This window comes from Pseudopodoces humilis, chromosome 18, assembly GCF_049639895.1.
Source record: "Pseudopodoces humilis isolate 2021_Gansu_Grassland_sample_001 chromosome 18, ASM4963989v1, whole genome shotgun sequence".
NCBI classification, from domain to species: Eukaryota; Metazoa; Chordata; class Aves; order Passeriformes; family Paridae; genus Pseudopodoces; species Pseudopodoces humilis.
The window spans coordinates 13,805,162-13,828,293 of record NC_142217.1 but is presented as its reverse complement, the minus strand read 5'-3'; the positions used below and the strand labels follow the sequence as shown (position 1 = coordinate 13,828,293).

The following is a 23,132-nucleotide window of genomic DNA, read 5'->3' as shown; positions in this document are numbered from 1 at the left end:
AAATCTGTGCTCTGTAAAAGACAGTAATCAACAAAAGGGCAGTTGGAGTTGTGGAGCCTGGTTACATGATCTTGCCACTTCTTTCACCCTGATCTTCAGAGACAGTGTTTTGAGTGGAGAAGTATTTTCAGGAGCCTGGGAAAGTGGCAGGGACTGCACTATTCAGCTGTAGGGCACTGTCTCAAATTAAATAGTGGCAGCTAGTGACAGGAAAATGAAAAATATCTCATTTTTTAGGAGAAAACCAAATGAAAACTTGATGCCATGCTATTCCCTCATGATCATATTCTGTGTCTGGAAGCTACTGCTAAAGCTACTAGTCATTACATGTGGGGCTGCACTATCATGTCTTTAAGTGTATGCAAAAACCTGTTCATGTGCCTTCCCTTACATGTTTTCCACCTGAGGGCATAATCTAGTGACAATACAATCACTTCCATAGCAACCAGCGTGTCATAAACAGGATTATGGCACCTAGACAGGATGGAGGCACAAGGAATTCAGAAAGGAAGTGCCCCCTGTGTGAATATCCTGCTTTGCTCCATGTTAATGGGGGTAAATAGTGACGTGTGTGTGGCATCCAGGGGCTGTGTCACCAGGGAACAGGGGAGGAGGAAGGGCACGTGTATGGTGTGTCCTTAAACTAATGTGACAAAGCCTTAAGAAGGTGAATCTGTGTGGTTGGCAAGGCAAAGCCCACGGAGAGCCTGTTATGATCTCAAGGTGGAAGTGCACCAGGCTGCATTGTCCCAGCTAATGAGATTTAACCCCTGAAGGCACCAGGAACACGTTCCAGCCATCTCTTGCCTTCCTTCTTTCCACTTCCCAATCATGGACACTCTTATCCTCCAGTCTGTAGAGGGTAAGGTTTGCCTGCTATAAAGTACTGCATTTTCCCCCACTAATGCTGTCTGCAGAGTTAAATTAAAATACTTTCTCAAAACACATTCAAGCTTGCGCTCTCTTTTAGTATAAACTTGAGCTGTTTTATTGTCAGAGATGATGGGAAGAACCAGCAAAACCAAAAGCTTCTGTCTTTAGCTCCTCCTGCAGAGAAGACAAACAGTGTCATGTAATGTTCTTCTGCAGACCCATAAAGGAAAGAGAGCTACTTTACTTGCACACAGTTACTGCCAGTGGTATTGTAGCTGGTTTTATGCTGCGTAGATTTAAGTGAGAACAGTTACTGAGTGCTTTGTAAGAATGTTTGAGCAGCTGCTCTGCTCTACTTTGTTCTGCAGTTTATGCACCACTTGCTTTCATTCAATAAAAGGCAGCACGAAAACACGGGAGTTATTGCAGATATTTGGTCTGTGGCTTCAGGGTATCTTATCATGGGGCTGGTCAAAACTTCTTTCTAGTGAATTGCTCTTGCTCTTCACAGCGTTTGGGTGATGTAACTCAATTGCTTCAGTCAGTCAAAAGTACTGCTTGGCTCACTCCCAAGAGCTTTAACACCTGCTAAAAGGGTGAAGAATTCTGGGCAACTGCTGCCAGCCCTTAAGAGCTGTGAAAAGTCTCTTGTCAAAGATCCAGCTTTCTGCCCAGGTTGGGAGTCAAGATAATGTTCCCCACTAATTTAATGGGCATGGTCTAACCCTCTCTTGTTTCCCGAAATACTTTTTGTAGTGATGGTGTTTTTAGAGAGCTGAGTTTGTGGAAAGGGATCCTGATGACTAATGGTGACACAAAATTGCTGAGGAGGACACGACTCTTCTTTTTATTGTATTTTTACTGCTGGTCCTGCAATCAGTGAGGTCTGACAGCCCCACCTGATTAGAGAATAAGCTTCAGTAAGAGATACTGTGAGTCCTACACTGGGGCAAGTAGGGATTTTTGTTCCTGATTAGGAGGATGCTCGCCCAAAAGACATTAACAAATGAGGATTAAAATACCTGGCTATTAAGAATAGAAAGAAAATATCCCTGTAGGGAAGGGTGGATCTCAAGCCTGAGATATTTCAAGTGCAAGTTGAATGTATGGTGCGGCCTGGCTTAAAAATATATATAAAACTACTCATGCAAAGTGATACACCTGGTTTCCCTTTGTGGCAGCCTTTATGGGAGAGTTCATACATAGCCTGGGGCTTTTCTGCTTCACACACTGGTGAATCCCACTTTGGCATAGTGTTCCAAACAGGCAAATTGCTGATCTGCACGTGTAATGAGGTATTTGGTACTTCAGAAAAGCTGTTTGCAAATGCAAAGTTAGCCATGAATCTAACTGTAGGTATTAGCACTGAAGGTTGTTATAAAGCCAAGGAATGGCATTCACTGGTCAAGATAAGGTGGCTGAAAGTCCATCCACCTGCAGCAGTGAACTGCAAGACCCTGAAATAAAAGTAAACACAGCAAGCAAATAGCAAATAAGTAACTAAGCACCAGTTCCTGGTGTAGATTTGATGAAAATATGTTCCAGGAACCACAGCAGCAAGAAAAGGTGATATAATGTGTTTCTGCATTTGTTGTTCTGGAGCCTCTCACTAAGAATGATGATCTGGCACTAACAACTGTTTTTAAGGAGCCTAATTTAAAGTTTGTGTAAGTACTCCCTGCAGGACTGATAAATGCTGATTGTGTTGTTGTTAGTGGAAGTGGCCAACCTTGGTGATGTTGCAAACATACAAAAGTCATTTTAAGGCACCACAAGGTGTGTGTAGAATGATAGGCCAGAAGTCAGAGCAGCCACAGGGATGGTTCATAGCAGGAATGAACCTGCTGTCAGTGGCTGTGGCCTGGATGTTGTATGGGAAGCTGGATTAAATAATCCTTCCTGAGAATTTTCAGGCCAGGGCTCTCTCCTGACTCTGTATTGTTTCAAAGGGCTGCAGCAGATGAGTGCAGAGTAGTAAGTGGAGGAGGCAGCTGGCTGTTGTCCATTGGATTTCTTCTTCCTTTGCTCCCTCCTCGTACTTCCAGTTTGAATGCTGTGGGCTGTGTTTCTAACCTGAGATGTGAGGTTTAAAACAGCAGACTGAAGAGTCTGTGCTCCTGGGCTTTCATTCTGAAAGGCACTGTAACCCAACATCTGCCAGTCAGCAGTTGTGAACATATTAGGGAAAGAAAAAGGGCCTGGTTTGTGGGTTAGAAGTGCAAGTCCCTCCCAGTGCCAAGTGAGGATCTGGTCAGCAGAAGCCCTGGTGCAGGTTCTGGTGAATCCTGCTCTGGTGGCTGTCCTTTTGCAGGTGCCCTGTCGGGGCTGTGGCCACAGCAGCTCTTCTGAAGCCTTTTCCTTGAGGTTTCTTGGGTGGTTGTGCAACACCTTGGGCTTGGCCTGTCAAGCTCTTCTGCTGTAGCACTTCTGTCTTGTTATGATTCTTCATGGCTAGAAACTATTGGTTATTAATCCAAAGGTAGCATTAAAATACAGAAAGACACAATAGGTGCAGTAATCTCAGCATACCTAGGGAGAGACAAGAGAAAAAGGAGTTGGTGGGATGAAGAGCTCAGGATTACACTGTGAGGCGGAACTGTCAGCCAGTCTGGGACGTGAAAGAAAATGTACTTCTTCCTTCTACTTCCTTATAGTTTTGGCCTCAGTGGGTAGTGTTGTGGCCACTCTGAAAGAAGGCTTCAGTGTGTTCAAGGTTTTCAAGGTCAAAGGCCCAGGACTGCTGGCTGAGGCTGTCTTTTGGTGGGAGGATGTGTGATGCTTTCAGAATGCAGAACTGCACTTGTGAGATGAATTGTTTTTTACTGGGTGGAGAAGTGGGGGAAGTCCCATTATCAACAGCAAGTGTCCAAAGTGGCTTAAATTTCCCAATGAAATACAGTGCAAAGGGTAAGTTTATCACAAGTACAGAAATCAAACTGTGGTCAGTGCCGTCTATAGAAGGCACAACTTTTGCTTTTAGCTTGTGGGGCTCACTTTTTTCCTAGACAAAAGCTGGTGTTCAGTGCACCTCATGACATTATGTAATGGTCCTCACAGCACAGCATTGCCAGCTGGAGGCATGTCAGGATGAAGGCTTTCCTCTCTGGTGTGACAGGAGCAGGGGAGCTGCTTGCTGTGCTAACACTGGTACTCCAGGCCAGGCTGGAGCAGCAATCCCAGGTAATGAAACCTGCTCAGTGGCTGTGTCCGAGTGACACACACTGCAGGGGGCTGGGCTGCATTTATTTACAAGGTGTGGGTCTGTGAAGCTTCCACAGGGCATGTGGACTTTGCATTTTTGCCTCTCAAATTGACCCAGGCAGTGTTCTGCTGAGAGGTAGAAGCTCTGCAGTAATTTCTTCCCCAGATGTAGCTGCTATGAAAACAAATGTTGAAGGACTATTTTCTCACAATGATCCTCTATCAAGGGCGCTTCAGCGTTCACAAGTTACAGGATTAGCATAACAAGGGTGGCTTGAAGCAATGCTGATAAGAGCAGAGCGTTTCCTGCTAGAATTATGATCGAGCAACTTATAATTCTGCTGTCTTGCACTTTTTTCAATCCTGGACTTAAAAGGAAAGCTTTGGCTGCCTGAAGTGTCACCACTTCCTCTTCTGCATCTGTAAAGTGCAGAGGATTTGGTGCTGGCCAAGTCTGCAGTGCACAGGCTGGGGCTGGTGCTAGAAGAGGTCACTCTTCTGGGAACTGTGGAGCATCGCAAAAATATTTCCTCCCTTGTGCTGTGTTTGGAAAGGCTGTGTTTTTTTCAAATAACCCAGATAAACTGTGTGTTCTCAAGTCCTGTGTGGTTTGAGTGTTTTGTTGTTGCTGGCGGTTTTTTGTTTAGATTCTTTTTGCAACATGCAGGTGCTTAGATATACTCAAAGTGCCCAGGAGAAAACTTAGTGTTGTCACTTTTCTTACAAGTTAGACTAGAGTTTTGAAGTTCTTTTTAAAACCCCCAAACAATCAAACCCAAACATCTTTATGTTATAGAAATCCATGCAAACAAATTGACTTTAGGTTTGCCTGTGTGTACACTGAAACCCCAGGAAATGCCATAGTTGTGTGGAGCCCAGACTTTGCTGCAAGGTTTGTACTTGTAATCTGAATCTTTGAAAAATGGGTCTGTTTTTCTAGAATTGCAAATCTCTTTTTTAAACATTATGGGGAGGGAGATTCTGACCAGCACTTTCTGGCATTGTCTGTAACTGTATGCTCAAAGTCTCCTTTACTTTTTAATGACATTGAAGGCTTTTTTTGGTCCTGATTTCCCATGGAATGGCAGTGCTTTATCAGTGCTGCAGTGCCAAGACTTGTGTGTGTTGGTGAAACTGCATCCAGCACCCATTTGGAATAAATAAATTTATATTGCGTGGTGAACAAGATAAAGAAATTGATATACTGTATTCTAACATACTGAGCACGATTTAAAATTAGATTTGGGCTGTGAATATGGATGTTTGTCTTTGATGGGCACCTACAGGCAGGACCTCAGCAGAGAAATAGTGCAGAATTGTGGTTTCAACACTGAGTCTTTGTGTAAATGACACCTAAATCTGAGGTGCTGCATGGGGAATTCTAACAGTGATGTGACTGAATAAAATTTGCAGCTTTAGACCTTTTAATCACACCTGTGTGAAGTGGAAGTTTGTGGTTCCTGAGCTCATGGTGCAGGAGGGTGGCTGGAATGTTTTGCAGTCTGGTGCTGCTCAGTGGCTGAATCAAGGAGCTGCCCAGGCTGGAAACAGGTTTTCACACCAGCTCAGAGGCAGGTCTGGTTCCAGTTATAGTGTAACTAGGCCTGGTATGCACAGGAGCAGCCCTGCTAGCCAGGGGCCAGGGTGTTTGAACAGCTGTCCTGTGAACCAGGCTGAACATTTGATCCAGGAATGAAACACTGGATATTCATGGCAGATGAATTGTTATAACCCTGGCCTGGCATAAACCTGGCATAGAAACAAAGCCCCTGTGCCTCCATAGTGCTTCAGCACCAGGAGTTGGGTGGAAGGTATGGGACACGACAGCCTTTGTGTCTAATCTCCCTTTAGGAATATCTTAGAGTGCTCAATGAAGAAGCAGAAATCAGGAACCAATTAAAAGGTTTCTGGTTGACTTCTGTCTTCATAAGGTTTCCTAAACCATCATGGAATAAACCACACTTCTGGTTTTGGCTTATAGATGAGCTGTTCCCTGCCCTTTATGGCTTCTTTCTGGTTTGGAGTTGGAAATGCTGAGAGTAAATAGAACAACCCACTGCACTGCTGGTGAAAGGGTCTGTAATAGCATTTCATTTCTGGTTAATTTGTGACCTGCAGAATTGGAGCTGAGCAGGGAATATTCCTCTTAAAGTGCTAACATCAACCCATCCTTTTCAGAGCTTATTCTTTATTTCTCTCTGCCCTTAAGACCACGCTCTCCATCACTTTAACAGTCTTGAGCAGTTCTTGTTGCCACGTGAGCAGGTGATCAACTTTCCTTTCTCCAGCAGTGGATTATGTGTGATGTGGTGCTCTCCTCGGTGGTGTGTGTGCATGTGCTCCTCACCAATGTGCATGAAAGCTCTGGCTGTGACCTGTGAAACGGGATGTGGCTGTTCTGTGTGACAGGGTGAGGTGAGGGTGTAGTTCCTCTCACAGCTGGACAAGCAGTGCCACAGATGGCTCCTCACCAGAGCCCTGGAGCTCAGCTGGTGTCTGAAACGTGGCTCCAGTCTCCAGGAAGGTGGGGACCTTCCCTGCAAGCTCCCCTCTTGCAAGTCCATCTGCATTTTGAAGCCCTCTTCAGAGTTGTACCTCTTTAGAAGAGTAATGAGGTTGGAAGTGAGATTTGGGGCTGTGTGACTGCGTTCAGGCCCATCCATTTGTCAGGGAAATGGTTTTCCAGTGCTGCATTCTGAGAGGAAATGTCAAGCCTGATAAATAGGCTCAAGCTTCCTTACTTCTTCATTTTCCCTAGAGCTTAGTTTCTAGAAAGACATATTGTTATGTAAAATATTGGGTAGTCACCAGGGAGGAACCTGGATTGGAGACAGGGCAGAAATATTTTAATTTTGAAGCTGGCTGGATAAACGTTTAAATGAACAAACACTTTCTTTTATTTTATAGGGACTTTTAAAAAAAGAAAGGAAGGGAACCAAGATTGATACATTGAAGTGTCTGGGAGGGAACATCCTTTCAGATGTTTGGTGTGTTGGAGATAAAGGCAGCCTCCCTTTAATCAGTGCCCTTTTTTCCAAGTGCTTTTTTAATGCAGTGCAGCCAGTGAGTCTGGGTTTCTGAGTTTCTTATTTCTGGGCACTGGCTGAAATAGCTCTTCCTGCTGGAATCAAAATCGGAAATGACCTGAGCTACACATGCTGAACAAGAGGAAGAAGGGGAGTGGCTTGCTGGCTGGAAACTTGGTAGTTCTGTTTATCTGTTCAGTAGCTGAGAAATAATTACTTTTCAAGTGTTCAGAATTTGGCTAGTGGGACCATTCATTGTCTTGTTATCCATGGAAGTATGATGATGGGAAAAAGTGGTGTTCTCCTCTTGAGATTTTAGTTATGATAAAGTTTGTGACTAATATTGTTATGAAAGCGCTTTTTTCATCAGCACCACTTTCATAGAGAGAGGTGCCTTGAATCTGCATCAGATCCATTGGTCTGAATAAGGGCTTTTATGTGCTTGGTGAACAGAAGGAAGGCAGTCAGGTGACAGCCACACGTGGGATATGGCTGGACATTGCTTTAACCCTGCTCACATTGGTTTGCAGTGTCACACTGGTCATGTATGGGATTTAAAGTTAACTGTAGAACCAAGAACCACTTGAATAATTTTTTTCTTGCAATGTCAGCATGCATTCAAAAGAGTTAAGAGTTTTATTTTCAAGATCGTAAGTTATGTTCATGCTTTTGAATCTTTTAGTCTGGATTGAATAATTATAAAAGGGCTGCTTCTCTCATTTAATTTTTGTGGGAGTAAATTTTTCCTAGTACCTCTTTGGTAGGGAGTTGCCAAAGGACCTAAATCTTGACTATGGCTTAAATTTTGTTTTTTCAGTTGAGGGGAAAAGGAAGAGGGTGTCTCCAGAGGGCAGACTGAAGTGACCAGCATGTCTTAAATGTGAATGATGAGGTCTTCCTTAATGCTTTGCCCTGGGAGTCTGAGTGCTTTTACATTTGCTTTGGAATGGTCAGTATCTCCAGACTGGCAGTAATTCTCAGGGATGGTGATGTTTTCCAGAGGAAGAAACTTTAGCTGAAGAACAATTATAATGTTGAAGTTTTGTGAATAGCTGTTCTTTCCTCTACCTGAGAGAGCCACTTTTGTGCCTGGAGAAATCACTGAGGAATTGAGCAAAAAAGACTGAAGACTAAACCTAGCTCGTCTAGAGATCAAATGCTCCACTATTAAAAATAGTTCGGGGAGATAAAATGATCTTTGGTGCCTACAGCAATGAACTACGTGAAATAATCCTGCTCAAGTCCTGGGACATCGGAGGCTTACTTTGAGCTGACCTCCCGTTAAAGGACTTGAAACGACAGCCCTTGCAATGCAGCTTGTCCAACTTGATTAGATTTTATCTGGAGCTTGATTGAATTTGTGAACAAGATTATGAAAAGCAACATGACTGTCAGTGAGGTGAACAATGGTCTTTGAGGGGAAATTCTCTGGTATCCCAGAGGGTTGTGCTTTTAAGTTCAGTTATGAATATTAGAATTCCTTGATTAAGTTGGTTGCAGGTTTTAATAAGGTGTTCTTGCTGCTGCACATCCATTTAACACAAAGCTTGTGTGGTGTTTGCTTCCATCTTGAGCATCCTGAAAGGGAAGGGTCTTCTTCCCATCTTAGCTGTTTCCAAACTGGTCTTGGAGACCCTGGGACTGTATTATTTTAGGGAAAGCTTTGACCATTAAGCACAGCAGCAGGAATAGCCTTGCTTGTTAGAGTGGAGCTGTGTCTGCTGTGCCTCGCTGCTCCAGCAGGTCAGATGGGAGATGATGACCTCTGGATAGTTCACCTAAACAACACATCTTGGTACTTGTGTAGTGGATATCAAAGTCAGGCTCACTTGAGGACATGGGGGTTTGCGGCCTTCTTTTGTAAGAAGAGAAGAAAACAGAGGAAAACCTGGATATCTTCCCTCTGTGGATGGGGTAAATGAGAGGTTTTGGTAGCAGCTGTGCTACTGTTTCCTTTTCCTGGCTGTTCGAGTAAGGGTGGCATTGTCTGCAGCTCAGAGACCCCACTGTGATGTGGTGAGTGATTGCTTGAGCCCAGGGAGAGCCACACTACCCATCACAGGCTCAATTGTCACAACTTTTCATGGCAGCTTTCTTGTTTTTCCTCTGTTGCTAGATGTTCAGCTGAGAAGAGGAATAAAAAGTCTGACACCTTCATATGTAGCAGCGGCTGTTAATGAGGAAAGTAATGCTTTGTCAAAACTGGGGAGATCTCACTTATTTAAAACTATGCTTTTTACCTCTTCTTTTTCTTGTTGAAGTAGAAGTAAGTTGATTCAGAAATAACAGTAATTTATAAGCTTGAGAGCTGTGCCCATACAAATGATTACAGACCTTTTTGGATACTGCCAAATAATAAAGAAATCTAATATTTAGCTGTCTGCTTGTCAAATGTCTTTACAAGTAGTTTTGCTCAAAGCAACCAGCAGCAGATGTGACAGATTTTCAAACAAATTTGTGGGCTTAGTCCCTAAAAACTTTTAAATTGTGTTAGTACTTAGTAGGGTGGCAGGATCTACTCTTCTCTGACAAGAAAGTGTATGAAGGTTCTGTATTTCTTGGAGCTTTTCCCTGTTTGAGACAACCATAGCAGCAATGGGTGTGTGTTTGTTTGCGTGCAGGAAATCTGTGGGTTTTGTCTTTAAGATATTAAATCTGCTCTTTGTTCTATCCCCAACAGAGCTGGCAGCATGGATTGCTTCAGGGCCTCCAGTTTCAGTGCAGAGTTGGGTCGTCAGGAGCCAAGCTTATCTATTTGACTTCATGCTAGTGCTTCTCATCTGCCTGGCTGCTGTTTGATCAGCTGAGGGGAAGGCAATTTAGGGCAGGCAGTGACACAAAACACAGTTGTTTCTGCAGTGGTTTGGCTTTTGGTTTATAAATAGTGGGAAGCAGGTAGGTGTTCCTGGCTGCATAAACAGTTGCTGTAAGTACAGCTGTGTAATGGCAAAAAAGGGGAGGTGCTGCTGCTTTTCCCTCCCCAAGTCACTGAGTGGGGCAAGCTCAGGGTGAGCACTGTGGGACTTCACTGTCTGAGAAGATGCACCTGATCAATAGTGACTGCTCAGAAGATGAGCTTCTCCTGCACAGACTGGGAAATAGGGCAGAGGAGTTCATTCTTTTCTTAGCTCTAAGTGCTCCTGGAAGATAATGACTTGGGGTCTGGGCGGAGAGAATTCGAGACATTTCCTGTGCTAGAGCCTGCAAATCATTGCACTTGAGTTCTGTGTCTTAGATTAATTTTTGCTTGGATCTGTTGGGGATTTGGTTTAGGTTGTTGTGCAAGAGGCAAGCTGTAACAGGCTCTCCTGCTGTGAGCTGTGGTGCTCAGGCACCAGAGCTAGCTTTGCTCCTCCACATCCCTAGCAGGCTTCCTGCTCTGTGGCTGTGGTGGTGGTGAGCCCAACAGCTGCATCAGCTGGTTTCCCACATGAAGCCAGTTTCTGTTCTCTCTCCTGCTTGTTCTTTGAGAATTCTGATCTTCCATTGTAAACTTTGGTGTGGTCTGGAACCCTCTTTCATAGGGAAGCTGGGACTGGGTAGCTTTCTCTGGAGAGACCACTTCCTCCCTCACTTTCCTAAATTAACAGAGTGAAACACCTACAGAAGCAGCACTTGTGCTGTGCAGTGCTGCCTTTGAGGAGTATTGATCCCTTTTGGGTGTCAGCACTTCTCTGAGCTGTGTAAGGCACAAGCACAGCTGCACATCTTACCCCGTCCCCTCCACCCCCTCCTTATTTCTGCAGTTCTGCCTTCCCTTGTCAAGGGAAGCTGTGACGAAGTTGTGGATGAAGATAGAGCATGTGATTATCCTATATTCTTGTTGTGACAACTTGGTGTGGCTGCTCATCTGTTTAACCAAGGTCCTGCCTCCTTTGGCTGTCTCCCTGACTGACCTCGGATCGGGACATGGATCGATGCTGGGGTGAGCTGGGCAGGATGAGCGGGATGCAGGGTGCTGGCCGGGCTCTGGGGATGTGGAGGAGGGCTTGAGCAGGGAGCTCTCATGTGAGCTGGCAGCCTCCTACCTCCTGAGCTGGTTGCTGTGCAGCTCTGGAAGGCAGCAGCCAATGGGACTCAGGAGCATCTGTGCAGTTGGGCTCACCCAATAACTCCTGAGGTGCCTTGTTTTCAGTCTGAAACATCTAACTTCTCTATTGGTGCTTTCCCCCTCTCCCTGCCTTTCCTCTTCTCTCCCCTCAGCTGTCTCATGGTATTGGTTGGAGGAGGAACATGCCCGCTGTTGGGTCTCTGGCTGTGCTGGCTGTGTGTTCCTCACACCCCCAGAGTGGGGGAAATCTGTCACCTCTTGGTGACTGCATCAGGTGGAGTGGTTGTACGGCTGGAGGCAAACCCAAGCTCTGAAGGCTCGTGCTTTGCCCTGTAAGCAAGCTGAAAGTAGCCCAAAAATGAGGTCATCAGCTATTTCACACGCATGGACTCTCCTCCAGCTGTGTGCCAGCATAAATGCTGTGAATCTGCCTCGTGGGCTGGTGGAGGTCCCAGAGCAGGAGAGGTGCTGATGAGCTGGAGCATGTGCAGGGGGAGGCCACTGAGATGCTGAAGGGAGGCTGGGAAACTTGGGACCCTTCAGCCTGGAGAGGAGAAATGACAGATCCATGAGCAGCCTTTGGGTAACTGAAGGAGGGACTTGGGGAAGATGGTTCCAGGCTCTTCTCAGCAAAAGGACAGGCTGACAACAGCCTCAGGCTGGAATGGGAAATGGAACATGGGTGGAACTTATGAGCATTTTTCTTTATAGTGCTGGAGCAGGGGCTGAGGGAAGCTCTGGGAAATTGTGTGTTAGAGACACAAAATTGTCCAGGCAAGACTGAGCAACCCCAGCTATTAAATTAGCCCTACTTTAAGCAGCAGGTTGCACTACAGTGACCTCCAGAGGTCTTTTCCAGCCTATTGTTTTCTACTATTGTATGGAATGTGTGGAATTGAGGTTTGTCTCTGAAATTTCAGTAACATGTTGTCACAGCAGCAGTGACATGTTGACATAGTGGAGTGAATGCTATAAAGCTGGAGCTTTAAATGTGGACGTTTAACATTTATGGGAATTAACCTTTCAGGACTCTGTGTTGCCTTTTTTTGAAGGGAAAGGAGATGAAATAACCATGAATGCTGCTTTCCCCCTTCTCTGTGGGGTGCTGAGTTAAGGCTGAATGCTGCTTTGTTTTCCCAGGTACCCCCTCCTGCCATGGGAGTGTGATCTCTGTTTTAAAAGTATGCCTCACATTCACATATTGTCCATACAGTCCTTTCAGAAGAGTCAAGGCTAATTTTAAAGGCACAATCATGCTTATTTTCCCTTTAATAAGGTCTAGTGGTGTGCTAGTGGGTTAGAGTCTAACTGTAGTGAAAAGCTGATCACCAGCCATCTCCACCCTCTGGGATCCCAGGAGGTTACTGGAACAGCACACTGCCCCAGTTTCTCTTGCTGATGAGTGTGATGATTGCATTTTATAGTTTTGTTTGGTATTTTAAGCATGACTCTTGATAAGCTAGTTTGATAGCTGGCTGTTATGTCTGGGACCAGCATTTGACAGATGACTTCACAGGGGGAAAGCAACTTAAGTAGCTTAATAGGATTTAGCTCTGTCTACACCGTCCTGCCAGAGCATGTTATAAACCACTTTAGTGGGATTCCTTCTTTAAATATAGCCATGACATAAGTGCAGGCAGAACCTCTAAGAGAACTCTGGGAACTTTCCTGAAAAATCAATCTCTGTGGTTCAGAAGAATTGCTGAATGAATGAATATTAGTGCAGGAATTCGAGGAATCCCACCAGCACTGATCTCATGAGCAGGATAAAAGGATCTCTTAAGGCAGGCTGTGTGTGTATTAAATTACCTATAAAATGCATTGATTTCTAGTGGATATGATGTGTATCTCATGGGAAAGCAAAGCAACTAATGAAAAATCCTATTAGGACACAGTGGGGCAAACACCTCCTCCTTTGAACTGATGTAACCTCTATTACAGCCAAATAGCCCTGTGTCCTACATATTCCCAAACTTGGTGGTAAAGGAAGCTAAAAGTGAGGTGTGTTTGTCTTTAAATAGTTGATATAAACCAAGTACTTAAAATTTCTTTTAGGCCTAAACTGCTTTCAGCTTTGCAGGCAAACCCTAAGAGAGTTAAACAGCTTTGAAACAGTTGAAAGGAGACAGATTCCCCTCTTCCCCCAGCCCCGTGGGGAAATGAGGAAACTGCAAGAAGAGCTGCTCAGAGACAGAGCCATAGAGTGAGATTGATGCCCTGTGAATATGTGTTGGGGCATCAGATTTGCCTTGTATTTGCCAGGGTTTTAATCTCTCACTGCATCTGCTATTAGCTGTGCCCCTGTTCCCTCAGGAATGGCATTCAGGAGGTGAGTTTAAAATCAGGATGATGCTGGGGAGCAGACCAGAGGGGTGAGGCAGTGACCACTCACCAGAACTGAGTGAGGGGGAGCTGCTGGCAGGAGCATCTGCAGCTCTGCACTGCTGCTGGGAAAAACTGCAAAGAAAACTCCCTATTCAGATTGCATTTCCCTTCAGGGCAGCAGCCTGAGGAGGCCCTAATCCCTTCTCACATTTGGCCAGGAGCCTGCAGGAGGCCTTTCTTAGCTCCCTAGCCTCCCTTGCACAGGCTCAGGAGAAGTGGTTAATGACGCTCCCAGTGTTGTCAGTGGTGCAGAAACACAGGCTCCAGCTGTGACTGTGGTGGGTCTTGGCTAGCTTGGATAGTTTTTTTTTTTTATCTGCTTCCTCTGTTAGTCCCTCTATGGTATTTTTTTTCATGGGTTTGAAGGTTCTCAATTGTGAATATTGGTAGTCTTTGTCCCTGAGGGGTTTTTTTGAGAGCTTTTTTTTTCTTCTTTAAAGAAAGAAAAGGAAAAAAGGCAACTCGACCCCAAAATAAAACTAAAGAAGAGTTGATATCGAAATGTTTCCTGCACATGAAGGAGTCTCTTTTGTGGGAAAGAAAGGTACAGCTTTAAGTTGAAGGAAGAGATTTCCTGCCTTTCTTTCCCGTTTTTTTTTTAATTATTTCTTTGTTTGAACTCTGACTGTAGTAGCCTCGAATAGTAGTTTGGAGTGAATTTATGGTGAGAAGTATGGCACCTGTTTTTCTGTGGCAGTTAAATGGCACGTTGGCATTGTTTGTGCAGGGAGGTCAGTGCAGGTCTGCAGTCAACAGATGGGTCAGAGGTCTCTGTTCTCCCTTCCCCAACTTACAGAAGCTGTCTCTACGGGGTACTGCCCCTTCCCAGCTCTTCACGGCCTCTCCACACGACCGACATGCTGCATTGAAGCTGACTTCAAATACAAATTATTTTAAGGAAGATGTCATGTGGGCTGCTGGCTGTAGCACAGTGGGCTGTGACTTTCTGAAGATGTAGGGCAGTGTGCCTTTCATTTTGCTCTTTGTCCCCTCCCAGAGGTCAGTCCTCGGGGCAGCCAGACCAGAGTGTTTTGCTAATGTAATCAGGAGTGCTGTTTCTCTCACCCTGTAGCAGGCTTATGGTGCATTATGAACTGCACTAAGTTCTTGCTGTGTAAACAGACTTTTGACCTGCTTCACTTGTGTAGACAAATGCCAGTGAAGCTGGATAGGGTAAATATTATGGAAACTCAGTGCTCTCTTGTTTTCCTGTTGGTTATTTTCATGTTGTTCCAAAACTTCTCTCTCATTATTCTGAAGATTGACTTCAGGTTGCAAGCTGAGCACAAACTGGATGTGGATCTCTCTGTCAATGACACCTCAGTACACTAAAATGACCCATTGCCATCACTTGACACATAAATGCAGAAGCCCAATTATTGCTGCTTACCTTCCTGTCCATTTAGTGCTAATAAAAGCAGTTTATGAAACCATTTGCAGTGGATTTGTAGTCTTGGCTAGAAAGTACATATTTTCCTTCTAATTAATTTTATTTTTTTTTTTAAATTCAGGCTCCTTCAAATGCCAAAGTGTGTGCTAGAGCTTCTCACTTAGACATTTTCCTAATAGCTGCAGTTTAGAAAAAGACAGCTTCATTGTGCTAATGATATGGAACAAGTTGTATGTATTTAAAAAAAAAAAAGCAGCATTAGGTTGCCTTTCAAGTCTAACGTTAGTAACAATTTGATGTTAAGAGTTTCCATTCCAGTTTGGATTCTCTCTCTGTTATCTGTATAACTTTTGTGGTTCAGTGCAGCAAATGTTATGCTCAAGTTTATAGCGTGCAGCTGTAGATGCTCAGTGCCAAAACTCTCAAGACATAAATGGGTTTAAAATGGTGCCTGAAGACAAACCAGCAAGTTCAGAATAATGCAAAGTTATGGCAGAAGGGAGCAGAACCACGTTATCTACAGCAGTCATGCTCATGGAAACACTGCCATTCCTGCTGATGGGATGGGCTAACCCTGTTGATGGGTTGGGGAAAGTTTCCACAACTGCGACAAGTATTTGTTTTCTGTTCCACTTTGGGGTGGCTCTGCTCACTTCCATGCTCTTTCCTCTCTCTCCCCAGTGCCTTGTTTATCCACTCCCCAACAGAAATGGCAAAATACTGGTGACTAATGTCAGCAGCTTGCAGTGGCCTCCCTGCCAGGACATCAGAGCTGAGGATTGGGCTCAGTGTCTTCAAACTCTGTAGGGGCCGATCAGTTCAGATTTGGTTGTCTGGTTTAAGAAGAGATGATTAAAGAGATCAAGAAGTTGCTGTGAGCCTAAATACTGCATTTAATCTGAACTGGTGCCACATCTCCTGGAAAGGACAGGGTTTGGGTTCTGCAGAAGAGTGGGAGACTTGTAGATGATGCATGTAGTTACCTCTACTGGAAAATTCTTAAAGCTCAGAGGGGCAGGATGAGCACTTGGGTTTGACACCCAAATCTAATAAGGAACAGCAATAAGATGAAGAGCAGCTAACGTGGAGTAAAGCACAGACTCTGTACAGCTGGGGTCTTGGAATAAAATCCTTGAGGCTTCTGTCTGTGCCAGATCATGAATGGCCACCATAGATTTAAAAAAAGCAGTGTCCCAGCACTTGGCTTGATAGAGTGTAAGGACAGGCACTTAGGAGAGATCATGTTTTTCCCCTCTAAATGAAGTGTATTGTCTCTGAGAGTGCACATTGTAGGAGGGGGAAGGGAAAAAAGGATGGAAATTGGATTAAATCACTGGGCTTTAGGCCTAAGCATTTCCTGCTTTTTTTTTCCTTTTTTATTTTTTAAAAACACACCAGTTCTGCCTCACTCACGTGCTGGGATCTGCAACTGTGCTCAGGTCCCTGCCTGCAGGCAGTGCCACGTCTTTCTTTCCTTCAGGGAGTTCCAGGCCTGCAGGAGCATAGCTGAGCTCCTGCTGGAGGGCTGGGGATGGGGAATTGTCTTGGCATGGGAATTTATACAGCACTTGAGCACGAGCCAGGTAATAGAGGCAGTGCTTGCTTAGCCCTGAGTTGTAGGAGCATTAAATTCATACTTCCCTTATAGCATGGGGTTTCTTTCCATTATCCAGTTTGCAGGAAGATTACCTTGCGAGGAGCCTGTGTTTTAAGGCATTAATGGATGGTACAGTTTCCTAACCAAGGAAATCAGGTGGCTTCTAAAAGACCTCGAGCAGAGGAGCTGCTGTTGGGTGGGAATGTGTGGGCTAATCTGCTGTGGGAAAGGAATGTCTGTGGAATTGTGTGGATCTGCCATGGGTGAGCTGGGCAAGCTGAGTGTGGATGTGAGTGGTGCAGGATACCTGCCAAATTCCTCCAGCCACCCTCTTGGTGCCCTTCACCTCAATACCCCAAATAATTACCTGATTCTTGCCTTTTAACAAAATTAACTAATGGCTGTCACTTTGTCCAGCTGGGAATACCAGGAAGAAATAACCTTCCAAAGCTTGAAGGTCTGTTCCCTGAGGATTCCTTACACATTTTGCTGGTCTGGGATTTGGGGCAAAGATCTGCATGAACACTGATGCATCTGTGGTGGTGAGGTTTTTTAGAGTCCTACAAGGGAATTTGCAGAATCCCCAGAAAGGAAATCCGCCTTTTCAGCGAGAATGCTCATTTGACAAGCTGCCAGTTCTGAGCTAAGCCTCATTTAATAAAGATTTAGTCTGTGGGGACCTGTCAGTGGAAACTGAGTTTGGTGAGAGTGTCTCATTCTTTTCATCACTGTAGTGCACAGAGGCTTTCAGCCAGCACTATGGAGAAACTAGGGATAAGAACATCCAATTTAGAGGACCCCCTTACCTCTGGGAATGTTTCCTTACTGTGTAAGATGGAGATTGCTGAGTTGGTAACAACTAAGGGAATAAATGGATTGTTATTTGACTTCAACCCAATAGGACTCCAGTGTTCACTGCTGATTAGCACAGCTCAGATCTGCATTCATGGGCAGGAAAAAATATCCAACCCAATCGTGAAGCAAATCCTTTCTACTCTGTTCTTTCCCTCTCTCTGTGCTGTGTGATATGAGTTGCTCTGATGAATTTTAGCACCTGCCCCCGTGCAACCTGTGGAAGCTGAGGTATGCAGAAATACCTGAACTATGTATTATCCAACCACACTCTGAAAACCCTAGCAGTGTTTATATTGAGTTGGTTGCTGCAATAAACCAACCAAGTTGTGTCTTTTTGGCCTCTACACTGCTGGTTTCTGTGAATTGGACCAAATATAAAAGCAGAGCTGAAAGTCTTTAATTATGAAATAAGGGGTCACAATGTTAGTATGGGAGGAAATGATGATGAATCTTGAATCAACCCTGCCTTGTTCTTAGTTGTTGCTCACACTTGAGAAATTAATCTGAACTAACGGGAGGAATAAATTCAAAACAGATTAGTTAAACCACTTTAGATGCACTAAAGTGAATTAAACTACACTGAATTAAGGCCATTCTAGTTAAACTACATTAAAACCCTGTGTGAACACTCATTTGTAATTAAAGTGGCTTTAGTTCACAGCTCTAATACCAATTAACTATATAATGCCCATGCCTATGTAGAGAGCTTTGCAGTGCTGGGGAAACTGGCCTGCTCATTTAACCAACTTGGTAAATGGAACTGAGCAATGGAGTCATGCTAAGACAGGTTTCAGCTGCAGATCTGTTTTTATTCTAATGTGTCTGCTGTATTGTCTTAAGGTGTTTAAAAAAAAAAAAAGCAAAACAGAAAAAAGAAGCATGACACAATCCTTGGCATTTCCTGCTTTCCAGAAAGGAAAGGCAATAGCCAAAAAAATCTAAAGGCAAAGTGGTGGCCTATATTGCTTGCTCCAGTGTGGACTTGCCCTAAATATATCTGTAATCTCCTGCCCTCCCTTAGCAGTGTGCTTTCTCTGGGAGGTGTCTGTAGAAGGGGATGAGATGGTAGAACCTGTTCTCTGTTTCCATGGTGCTCTTCCCTGTTGCAGAGGGATCCCTCATGGAAGAGAATTCATCTCAGTACCGTGGGAAAAGCCTCTTGCACAGCACATTTCCTGCCCAGATTTGCTCCGGCACAGAGCTGAGCACAGTAATTGGCCTGGGAAGGTCTGTCCCCTGCGATAGGGATGCTTTAGTGCTGACATCAGCAGTGCTTTCCACATCCTCCCCCGTTGGCCATGTTCCCTACCCCTCTGCAGGGGCTGTGGGATGAGTGACATCCTGAGATACTCAAGTATCTCAGCAAACACCTCGTACAGCATTTTCTGAGTACTGAAAATCAAGTCTCTGAACAACACAGCGTGTTCAGAACAAGTTGATGAGGAGGTCAGAGTGTTCCTCATGTTGCCAGCATTGAGAAAATAAAAATAAAAATAAAAAAAAATCAGTTAGCTTCTCATCTGTGAGTATATCAGCTTTTTAGAGAGATGTCCTGAAGTCTGGAAGGAAGAAAAAAAACAGTGTAGGAAGTAGTGTAGGCATGACAGTATCCCACAGCAGTTTCTTTCCTTGCTAAGATGACTTCCGTCCTTCATGGAATAAATAGAGATGAGTGCTCCTTTGGCAGCAGCCCAGGTTGCTTCATTTGTTCTTCTGGGTGAACGTTTTTCTCTTCCCACACTCCTTTAACCTCTTCTCTCTGTTTTATTATCACTATCTCAAGTCACTGCGTGGAAATACAGAAAGAAAACTAGCTGCAGATTCAATGGAAAGCTTTCTTTTGGCAAAAGCTAAGGTAAACCATTCTCAATCTGGCAATGATTAGGACAGCTGTGTTCTTGAGGTGCTCAAAAGCTGCTGCTCTTTTATTCTGTGGGGTGAAATGATGAAGTTTTAAGATTAAATACCTTTAAAATCATTGGTGGAAAATTAAAAATGAAACTGCACTGCTTCTCAGGAACCTCCTAAAGGCTTCAGCTTTGCTCTCAAGTTTCTTAAGGAGCTTTGGTAGACTTTCCAACCAGCAGTAAAATAGCAATCATCTATTCCATGTGAAGAGCTTCTCACTATTCTGTGCTGCCGTTACTGCAGTTAAGGTTTAAATATGGTAATTGGAAGCTGGATAAATTGAGATTGGTAAAATTTGTACCTGATAAACACCTAGATTGTTTTGAGCCCTTGTGTATTCAGAATTAACTTCTTAAACCTATTCTGCTGCCAGGACATTTTGTGCCAAATAATCTTCATGGCAGAGGGAACAAGGTGGTGTGAAGAAGAGTCACTAAGCCAACAGTTTACAGAAAAGTAAAGTGATGAGCAAACAACATTTAATGCAGTGGTAAATCTTGACATTTAACATGAATACAGCCCAGAGTTTACCTCCTGCACTGTGGTGCCTTGTGGCTTTATTTAGGCTTTCCCCCTTTCTGAGGAAATAAATACAACTTCTATATCCCTTTTCTTCTGTTCTTATGTATTCTTATGTTCTTATGTGTTCTCTTTTCTTTGTGACTTCACCTGTTGGATGGGATTAAATATACCTCCCTTAAGTGCAGTTTCAGCAGCTAAAATCAGCCTCCCAAGACCAGATCATTCCATAGATATATTTGGATATCTGACAATGTGGATCACCCTTTGGAATTTGCAAGCTGAAAATGGCTGTTTCATACAGAGACTTTTCACCCAGCAGACGTGGGTGTACCTTGGTTGATTTGACCACCAGTAACATAAGGCAGGGTTTTGGAGAGTGGGGATTGAGCAAACTGAAGGTTGATCTGCATGTGAGTCCTTAGGAATGATATCACCACCACACCTCGTGGAAGAGCTGACCAGCCCCTGGGTAGCTTTGTGGGGGATGTTTTTGTTGTGCTCTGTGTTTCTCCTTTCTCTACATGAGGCTCTAGATGTTTTCTGCCCTGTTTTTTGGCTTCATACTCCCATGGAGGTGGCAAGTGCCACAAATCCTGGCAACCACACTGGAGCTGGGAGAGCTGTTAACGTTGCAGCACCATCCCTGCACAACTGTGAGTGCTTTCAGGTTCCATGGTGCCTCTCCAAGCTAGCAGTGCTCCTGTGGTTACTTCCCTGTGTGCAGCTTTTATTTGGAAAGTGCTTCCTGGCACGAGTAGCCTCGTCTCCTGCCAGTCTGGTGGGTCCCACTTGGATTTACTCTCATTTTCAGGGACTGCTCTGTCTCCACTTCTGCTATTACTGTCAGTGCGCTGGTAAAATGCTGTTCCTCCAAGTTGTCTCCATTTTCCTGTAAGGGCAGTTCATGCATCATTTGCTCTAAAGGTTCTGATAGCTCAGCAAATGTTCTAAGACAAATTGATGCTCTTTTGTGGCAAAAGGCCTACTGCATAATTTTACATTTACTTGGGATAATGTGGCCTTGGATAACTGAGTCCCAGATTTACTGTTGCAGGATAGAGTGTCTAAGGGTTTATCCAGCCACAACCTCCCTTTTTAAATACCGTCATTTAATCCTGACAAGCAGGCAGAGGAATATCTTTGGTTGTGACCAGGCTTTCACTGCCAGCCAGTCCCTGGGTCCTAAACTGACTCATCAGTCAGAAAGATTAATAACTGCTCTGCTGGATGATTTCACTTGCCATGGCACATATCCATTAATGGAAAACAAATATTCTCTGGAAAATGAAATGCAGATTGTGGTATAATGGACAGCCAAGTCCTTTTGGCCAGATGCAAATTTAGAGCATGTATTAAGTGTCCCTTCAAAGCAAGGACTTCAGGTTGCTTGCTGGTTGGCAGTCTAATATCCATTTTTCATTTTTTTTTAGTATTTCCTTTTATTTCCTTTCAATGGGGGCAGTTCCCCTACATCTGGAGCTGCAGTGTGGATTTTTTGCTGATAAAAGAGTTGCTGGGAGGATGTTTTCAGCTGAGTTTGTCTTTCCAGCAGTAATGCCTTTTAGCATGTGCAGGAGTGTTGAGGGTGTGAAGAAAGAAGTGCAGGCGAGCGGGGCAGGAAAGCTCTGCCTGACATGTTTAAAAAATAAAGAATATCCCCGAGGAGCTTTGGTATGCCAAATGTGTTAGTTAAATTAGCATGGAGTGCTCGTTCGTGGCAGGGCTTCAGAAGTGGGGGAACGCGGGGCTCCGAGCACAGCTTCCCTCTCGGAGGCCCCTTTCTGCTCAGGAGCTCCAGCAGCGCTCACACCATCTGGAGAAAGCATGGGAAAGGGGGATTGGGCTTTTTCCCTTCCACCCCCACTCCTCGCTGGTAGAGATCCCAGAGTTCACTTTGCACAGCAGGGCTGAGTTTCTGCTCTTTAGTTTGGGAAGACAGCACCTGTGAGCTGCCCCCATCCCAGCTCGCTCGATGCGCTTCGGGAGGGTTTCCAGAGGCTGGGACAGCCAAGAGCAAGGGGCTGCGTGGAGTATCCATGGTGCAGCACTTGGGTTTAACTGGTGTGCACCTCCTTACGTGTGGCTGACGTTTCTTGGCTGGGAAGGAGCTTGAGTGGCTTTTCTGCCAGGATAATCACCCAGCAGGGAGTACCTATGGAGCAGAGCAGGGGAAAGAAAAGCCTACAAGGAGCGAGTTCCTACCAGACCCTGTTAGAAACAGTCACCACTTGTGAAAGGTCTTGACTTTAATCTCAGCATTCTTTGTTGTATTCCTTTTGATCAGAAGGAAGTTATTGTTTCAATCAGGAGGAAGCACATAAATGTTCTTTAAGGAATTTCTGCATGGGGAGGAAAAGAGATACTGGTTTGAAAACCCAAGCCTTTGTTCTAGGTTAGCTGATACAGATCTTTATCTGCATTCCCAATACTGGGGCACCAGCAAGTGACTTGGACTCTTTCCAGATATTTAAATAACTTCTAGTAAGTTGGCATTTGTCACCACTAACAAGAATTTATCAAAAAAAAACCCTTATGGATAAAATTGCATCCTTTTGCTTGATTCATGCTGCTGGGAAAATGTGGCTAGATATGGTGTTGGAAGGGATTAATTTTTTAAAATTTTTATTTTATTTAAAATTGGTTTGCATTTTTGGATTTTAAGCAGGATGTTTCGAATAAAAATAAATTGGAAGGGAGTTAAACACTTACAACTTCCCTTTCCTCCCAGGAACATGACTAGAAATAGGTCTAATTCACACTAACTCAGCTTGTGACTGCTTCAAGGGTGTCTGTAGCATCCACGTTTGTTGTACCTATATATGTGGATGGTATATGGAGGGGTTTAGCATTTATTCTAGGTTTACCTTGAGCAGAAGCATTGCATGGAGATTGATTTTTAAAAAAATTAATCTCATGCATGTATAATAAATTCCACCCCCTCTCAAACCCACTCATGCACTTGGATTTCTAATGAATAAGCCTGCGTATTTATTCATGAAGATTAAAAAACTGTACAGATAGAGGCAGCTGGCTGAACTAGTTTTTTTATTATTATTTTTGTTCTCTAAATCTGCTGACCTATGATCAGTAGTAAAGAGAAAACCCTCCGATTAACTTAGGCTGTTTGCAGACTGGGACAGACAAAATGGCTCAGCTGTTTACTGCTGAGATTCAAAATGTGGTTTCACTGAGTGGGATGGAGAGAGGGAGACCAAAAAAGTCACCTCTTTATATTTTAAAAAAGTGCCAAAGCCACAAAATGACTTGTTTTCGAGGTATGCCTTGCAGAGCCCTCACACATCCCAGGCTGGGCTCCCCTGCCGT

General features: G+C 44.3%; 1 protein-coding gene across 3 annotated transcripts in view; it reads left to right on the top strand.

The window, feature by feature from the left end:
• The window catches only part of TTYH3 (tweety family member 3), a 73,822-nt gene that overhangs the window by 13,706 nt on the left and 36,984 nt on the right, over nucleotides 1-23,132 (top strand). The window lies entirely within an intron of this gene.